Source organism: Tursiops truncatus, chromosome 15 (assembly GCF_011762595.2).
Source record: "Tursiops truncatus isolate mTurTru1 chromosome 15, mTurTru1.mat.Y, whole genome shotgun sequence".
In the NCBI taxonomy this organism is placed as follows: Eukaryota; Metazoa; Chordata; class Mammalia; order Artiodactyla; family Delphinidae; genus Tursiops; species Tursiops truncatus.
This window is the reverse complement of record NC_047048.1, coordinates 67,606,145-67,613,030: the sequence shown is the minus strand read 5'-3', so window position 1 is coordinate 67,613,030 and position 6,886 is coordinate 67,606,145. Positions and strand designations below refer to the sequence as shown.

Here is a 6,886-nt window from a genome sequence, read left to right as displayed (position 1 = left end):
AGCCTGAAGGCCACAGAGCACTCAGCTGAAACCTTGAAATCAGGCTTGCAAAAGTAGTCCTGTTTATGAAATGAGTGATTTAAAAAAAACCCACATCATTTAAAACCCTTTAAGTATGTCTTCTAAGAAGCTGTCCATATGGGAAAAATTTTACAAAAAAAGGGAAGAAAGAACAAAGTCTTCAGAAGTTTGGGAAACATTTTGGCAGATGTTTCAGAACCTTAAAGTAGCTTCAGCCAGGGTAAATGAACTCGTAAATGCATTTGTTTTTGTATATGTTTTAAATTTTATTTTTTAATTATTTATTTTTTTTCAGAGTCCTCTGAGGCATTTTATTTGCATGTATGTATAACAGCCCTAGAAAAAGAATCCAAGGATTTTCCCTCCTGTGTGTTTTCATCTTGCTGCTTCATGGTTCATGATGTCAGCTGAGGTTGTCAGTACAATGAAACCAAACTGGTGGGATGGGAGCAGGTTTTACTGCCATTTTTCTAGATCTTTGAGTCGCACATCAAATCTGGGGCTGATCGCTCCACACTTATTTAGCCTGCCTGTGAGGTTCACAACGATTTTCCCAGCGCTGTGATCATCGATGATTTCAAATTCACCATTGTAACCATGCTTCATCATCACAGAAACCTGACGATGACTTTGGAGGATGGCTTAATAAGAACCTGGTGTTTGCCTCTCTTTTTGGCATTGTTGAAATTCTTGAGAGCATCAGCCGGGACATTCACGTTCACCATTATGGAAGCACGGAAAGATGGTGGAAAGATACATTTTTTATTAATAGAAATGTATTTTCTCCTCACCCCCACCAAAATGATGTTGAAAAGTATTTAAAAGAACACAGACCCCTACTTCAGAGGAACTCTAACATACGTGCATGTTATGATGTATCATGTTGAGATGTGCATGTTATGATGTATCATGTTGAGATGTGCATGTGGAGATGTATCTGCTTGGAGAATGTTGGCTGTAGCACTGTTTTTAGGCATGAAAATTTGTAAACAACCCAAATGCCATCAGCAGGACCATGGATAGATAAATCATAGTGCATATGGCAGGTGTCCATGGCATTACGACCTCCTTAGTTAAAATGAACGGTTCTGTGTGTTGACATGCAAAGACCTGAAGAAGAATGTGGAGTAAGAAAGCAAGCTGCAAATTTGCAGCCACATGGATGGACCTAGAGATTGTCACACTGAGTGAAGTAAGTCAGACAGAGGACAAATATCGTGTGATACCGCTTATATGTGGAATCTAAAAAAGTGGTACAACTGAACTTATTTACAAAACAGAAATAGAGTTACAGATATAGAAAACAATCCAATGGTTACCCGGGGGAAAGTGGGGGAGGGATAAAGGGGAGATTGGGATCGACGTATACACACTACTGTATATTAAATAGATAACTAATAAGGACCTGTTGTATAGCACAGGGAACTCTACGCAATACTCTGTAATGGCCTGAATGGGGAAAAAAATCTAAAAAAGATAAAAAAGAAAAAAAGAGTGGATATATGTATATGTATAACGGATTCACCTTGCTGTACACCTGAAACTAACACAACATTGTAAATCAACTATACTCCAATAAAAATTAAAAATAAAAATAAAAAAGAAAGCAAATTGCAAAGGCAAATATTCCATGTGTTATTTCTGGATTTATGTATGTGCAACAGCAAAAAAATGCAAACATGGATGGACGCCCCACACTGCTTTCATTTGCTAATGAACGAATGCATGCCTCTTTGCCTAGGTAAGTCCTGCTCATCTTCCAGATCTCAGCTCAATGCATCACTTTTTCAGGGAAGACTCCCCTGACCCCCCAGGCCAGGTAGGCACCCTGAAGTCCAGTCTCAGAACCCATACCTTTCCTTCAGGTCTTTTTACACTGTTGTATATTTATTTGTGTGATTATTTGATTAATGTCCGTCTTCCCCACAGGCTTGATTCGGTCAGGGACCCTGGCTACTTTCTTCATCCCTGGCATCTAATGCACAGTGGACACCTAATAAATGAATCTGTGATTTCTGTGCCCCGACGAGGCTGTAAGCTCTGTGAGGCCAGGGGAGGTGCCTATTTTCTTTCTCACTGAACCCCCTGAGGCTTAGCGATTATGAGGGAAGGCTTTGGTGTCAGAATGTCTGAGCTCCAATCCTGGCTCTGCCACTTGCTGGCTGTGTGACCTTGGGCAACTAACTCTGAGTCTCTGAGCCTCAGCATCCTCATCTGTAAAAAGGATGGCGATACCTGCCTTAGAGTTGTTGGAATTCAATGGTATAATGTATGAAAATAACTCATCAATAGTGCTCGGCATTAGGACCTCGATTAACATTTGTTAACTGTCTAAATGCCCCCGTTGTGACAAGCACCTGGGCGGGGCAAGGGGTGGGGGCTGGAGGGTGCTCTGTTCCGCCCTCCCGGGGCCAACTGGCCCATCTCCTACATTACCACCAGGTGGCGATGTGATCATTCACACCGGTGATGCTCACCCCATCAGCTTACTCAAAGCTTTAAAGCGGGTTTCCAGCTTCCTTGCAGCCCTTATCCTGTCTGTAGGGCTCCATGTGGCCATTCGGCCTCTGTTCTAACCTCTCAGTGATGGGGAGCTTACTGTCACCAGGCTGGAAACCCTGGCAGGGCTGGTCTGAGAGCACCTATCCTCTGGGTGGAGGCAGTGGGACCCCAGGAGACCGGGGGAGCTCAGGGAGAAACTAGTGGGCAGACGAGGGTGGATGGGACTAGGGTGAGGCAAGCCAGGCGCCCAGGGTGCAAAATTTAAGGATGTGCTCACTCCTGGGCTTGTGCAGTGTGGAATGTGACCGCCCCTGGTGGCCTCATACGAATACCCTGGGGCTGGCCTGTGAGCCAGTCCAAAGCTTCCCTGCTGCCTGCCCTCCACGCATCCACGGTAGAATAGAGCTCTCAGCAGGTGCCAGGCTGTGGAGTAACTTCCTTTCTCTCTGAAGAACCCTAGCTGGTAAGAACTATTATTACAGTCATTTTTTCAGACAAGAAAATGGACACAGAGACAAGTTAAGAAGCTTGTACTTAAAAAGTGGCCAAGCTGGGATCTGAACCCAGGCCATTTGACTCTTGGGTGCCCCCTCTTGACCATCACCATCCACTGCTGTGCTAATCTGTCATCCTTCCCTCTCGCTACCAATCCTCTCTTCTGTCCAATATTTCTTTATGGACCAGTCGCTCTGTTCCAAGCACTGTGCAAGTGGGTCTCAGTGCGGGGCAAGGCTGGGCCCTGCGAGTCAGGTGGAGTCCTGGCTCTGCCGTGTCCTATCCTGTGACCTTGGACGAGTCATTTAGCTTTGCTGTGCCTCAGGGTCTTCATTCTGAAATGGTAGGAGAGTCCAGGCCTGGTGGGTTTGTGGGGAGGGTGAGGGGACTCAGGTCTGCGGGAGCTGCAGCCTGGCCTGTGGAGGGGCTTGGGAAGTGTCAGCTGTAATCACCACCGACGTCATCACCAGTCTCCTGGTTGCCAAGTGGCAGGGTGGAAGGAGAAGGGAGTCAGAACCCACTGCTCCTGGCTTTGAATCTTGACTTTGGCACTGTGACTGTCCCAGACACGGTATTTTGCCCAGGCTGCTTTGTCCTTCTGAGTTTTTCCCTCTGTAAAACGGGAATGACTAATTCCAACCCTGTGGTGTCCTTGTGGCTGTCAAATGAAGCAACAAGGTTGAGTGCTTGACACATAATAGGGGCCTTTGTACAACCTTCCATTTCCTGTCCTCAAGAGGAATCAGGCAGCCACATCAACCCGGGGCTCAGCACTTCTGGAGTTCTGGCATCTCCCCTTCTCCCAGGGAAGGGCCAGACCTGGTAGGCTTCAGGATTCTGTTTTCTTCTTTTGCTTCTTTTCTATTTGAATCCCGTTCCTTGAGAGGGGGGTGCATTTCACAGCCGCCCGTGCGTGGGACTCCACTTTGGATGGCCTGGTGCCCAGTTGAGGGCCATGGCTTGGACTCTTGTCACCCATGCAGGTGGAGGGTCAGTGAGGTGTGGGCCCCTGGCCTCCCCTCTGCACCTGAGGCCTTCCGAGAAACCACAGGGCAGGTGGGGGGTTGAGGGCAGGGACGCCCTGTCTGGTCCAGCCTCCTCCAGGGTCTAGGGGTGGGTGTCCTGGTCGCCCCCCCTCCCCTCCCACGCTATTCCCGATGGCTCTGCTGCTCCAGCCCGGAGACGAGGAAAGGGGTGCTGGGGCTGCGAGGGGGGCATGTATAGTGCCCAGGGACCAGAGTGAGCACAGCTGGACGGTGAGAAAAGGCACTTCCAGGGCTCCGGTCTGGCAGGGGGCATCCCCCTCCCCTTCCACTAACTCCCCCGGGGTCGTGGTGCTGGGAGTCTCATCCTAGGCTCTCCCAAGACTTATTCCCCAAGCTGGGTGCTTCCACTCGTGTTATCACTGACCCTGTAGTCACAACCGCCCCTCCATTTCGGAGATGGCGAGACTGAGCCTCAAGTCCTCGAAAATGAGGCCGAGGTGTGACGGACCCAAGGTCCCGCGGCAAGGAGGTGTCAGAGTCCGGGGGTACTGACGCCCCGCTCTGCCTGACCCTCCCCCGCCCCTCCCCCTCCCGTGCCCCTTCCCCTCCCGTGCCCCTCCCCCTCCCCCCCACGTTCCTCCAGCACTTAATTTTAATGGCCCTTTGATTGCGAACCTCTTCTTGAGGAGAGACTAATCATTATTAATGAATTTGGGCTGCTCCAGCATAAATGAGCCAGTGCGGCTGGCTGGTGGGTAGCTGGACCAGCAGAGAGTCGGCTGTGGACACCCCCCTTTGGGCCACGGAGACACTTGGCTGGAAGGGGTGCCAGAGTCTTCACGTCCATCCAGCCAGCCACCCGTGGCCCTCACCCTGGGGAAGACCAGGGGGTCCCAGCCTGACAGCAGAGCCCCTGGAACCCCTGGGCTCCCCACCACCCAGCACCCCCTCCTCGGCCTGGGCAGCTGGGGACCAGGGTGGCCGCAGGGGCGCCCCATCTCTCACCTGACACACTGGGCTGTTGTCTTGGCAGCAGCCGACCTTGGGAAGGCTCACAGGGCCGGTTTTACTGTAGGTTTGTTTTCCAAAATCGAAAGGACAGAAATAATTCCAGTGCGGAAACAAAACAAAAAACAACAAACAAGAACTGGAAATCTCTCTTAGGATCTTTCAGTCCTGAACCTTGTCCTGGCTGTGCCGACTTCCTGGTCGCCTTTGGGCACCAGCCCCCTGGGGCAGACAGAGCTGGGCTTGTCCCCACCCTTCTCCTGGGACCTTAAACTAGCTCTGAACCTCTCCGAGCCTCAGGGTCCTCCGTCATGGAGCAGGGGTTACGTTATACACCCGGGTCTGGGAGGGGATGGAGTGAGATGGGGGGAGGTGGACGCATTTTGCAAATGAGGACTTGTGATGATGATTTTCTCTTAGGCAGAAGACAGACACACTCACACGCCCCTAAATCACTAACGGGTCCTCCTCTGAAGGTGCTCCTTGTTTCTGGAGACAGTGTGATTACTCAGTGGGTTCTGTGTAATTATTTAATCAAGCCTCCACCAAGTCCTCAGCGTGGAGCTGGGCGGCTGACCAGACCCTGTCCTCCCCTCTCCCCCAGGAGGCTAATCAGCTCGAGCTGCTGGGAGGGAGAGCGAGGCCCCAAGCCCTGGTTTCTCTCTGTCACAGCTGGGCTGCAGTGCAGAGGACTGGCCCGAGGGAGGGGCGAGGTCACCTTGGGGCTCACCCGGGTTGAGCACAGGGCAGGAGTTCCTGTGGGTGCAGCCCCCTTTATTTTGCTTTGAGGACCAGAGAGGAAAAGACAGCACAGAGGTCCCACAGCACCTCGGCCCACACCTGGCTTTTGGGGTTCTCTCCCCCCTCCCTCCTTCTCTCCCTCCTTCCTTCTCTCCCTCCCTCCCTCCCTCCCTTCCTTCCTTCTTTCCTCCCTCCCTTCCTTCCTTCTTCCCCTTCTCTCCCCTCCCCTCTCCTTGCTTCTTTTTCTTTTCTCTCCCCTCTCTTTCCTCTCTGTTATACAATTAAGGGAGAAACACATACATCCTCCCTGGCAAACAGGCAGCTAATACAAGGAGGTGACAGCCGCCTGTGACCCTCCTCTTTCCCCCATCCGCACTCCCACTCCCTCCCCAGAGGTGACCCCAGCTGCCTGTCCAGAGCCTTGCCCTCCAGACTTTCTCTGTGCTCTCACAACCTTACCCAAGTCCCTACAGAAAGACTGGTTTTGGTGTTTGCTTTTGCTCGCGCGTAAACATCCCTGATGACGTCTAGACCAGTGGTTCTCCCTGGGGGGTGACTTTACCCCCTGGAGACACTTGGCAGTGTCTGGAGATGTATTTGATCATCACAGCTCGTGGGGTTGGTGCTACTGGCATCCAGTGGGTAGAGGTCAGGATGCTGCTAAACATCCTTCAGTGCAGAAGGCAACCCCTACAAGAAAGAATTATCGGGTCTAAAACGTCCATAGTGGGCTTCCCTGGTGGCGCAGTGGTTGAGAGTCCGCCTGCCGATGCAGGGGACACGGGTTCGTGCCCCGATCCGGGAAGATCCCACATGCCACGGAGTGGCTGGGCCCGTGAGCCATGGCCGCTGGGCCTGCACGTCCAGAGCCTGTGGTCCGCAACGGGAGAGGCCACAACAGTGAGAGGCCCACGTACCGCAAAATAAATAAATAAATAAAATAAAACGTCCATAGTGCTGAGGTCAAGAAACCCATGTTCCTCAACGTGCTCTTTTCTAAAAGCAGTATTTCTTGGAAATCTTGACAGGTGAGTAAATTTCTCTTCCTCCTTCCTGTACTTCAGCGTAGGTTGCGTGCGTCGCCATCCACTTACCTAGTTCTCCTTTGATAGATTTCAGGCAGCTTCTGATCT

General features: G+C 51.3%; 1 pseudogene; it reads right to left on the bottom strand.

The window, feature by feature from the left end:
- Window positions 1–357: 357 nt before the first annotated feature.
- On the bottom strand, window positions 358–749 carry LOC117308225 (small ribosomal subunit protein uS8-like; annotated as a pseudogene).
- Between the last annotated feature and the right edge of the window lie 6,137 nt (window positions 750–6,886).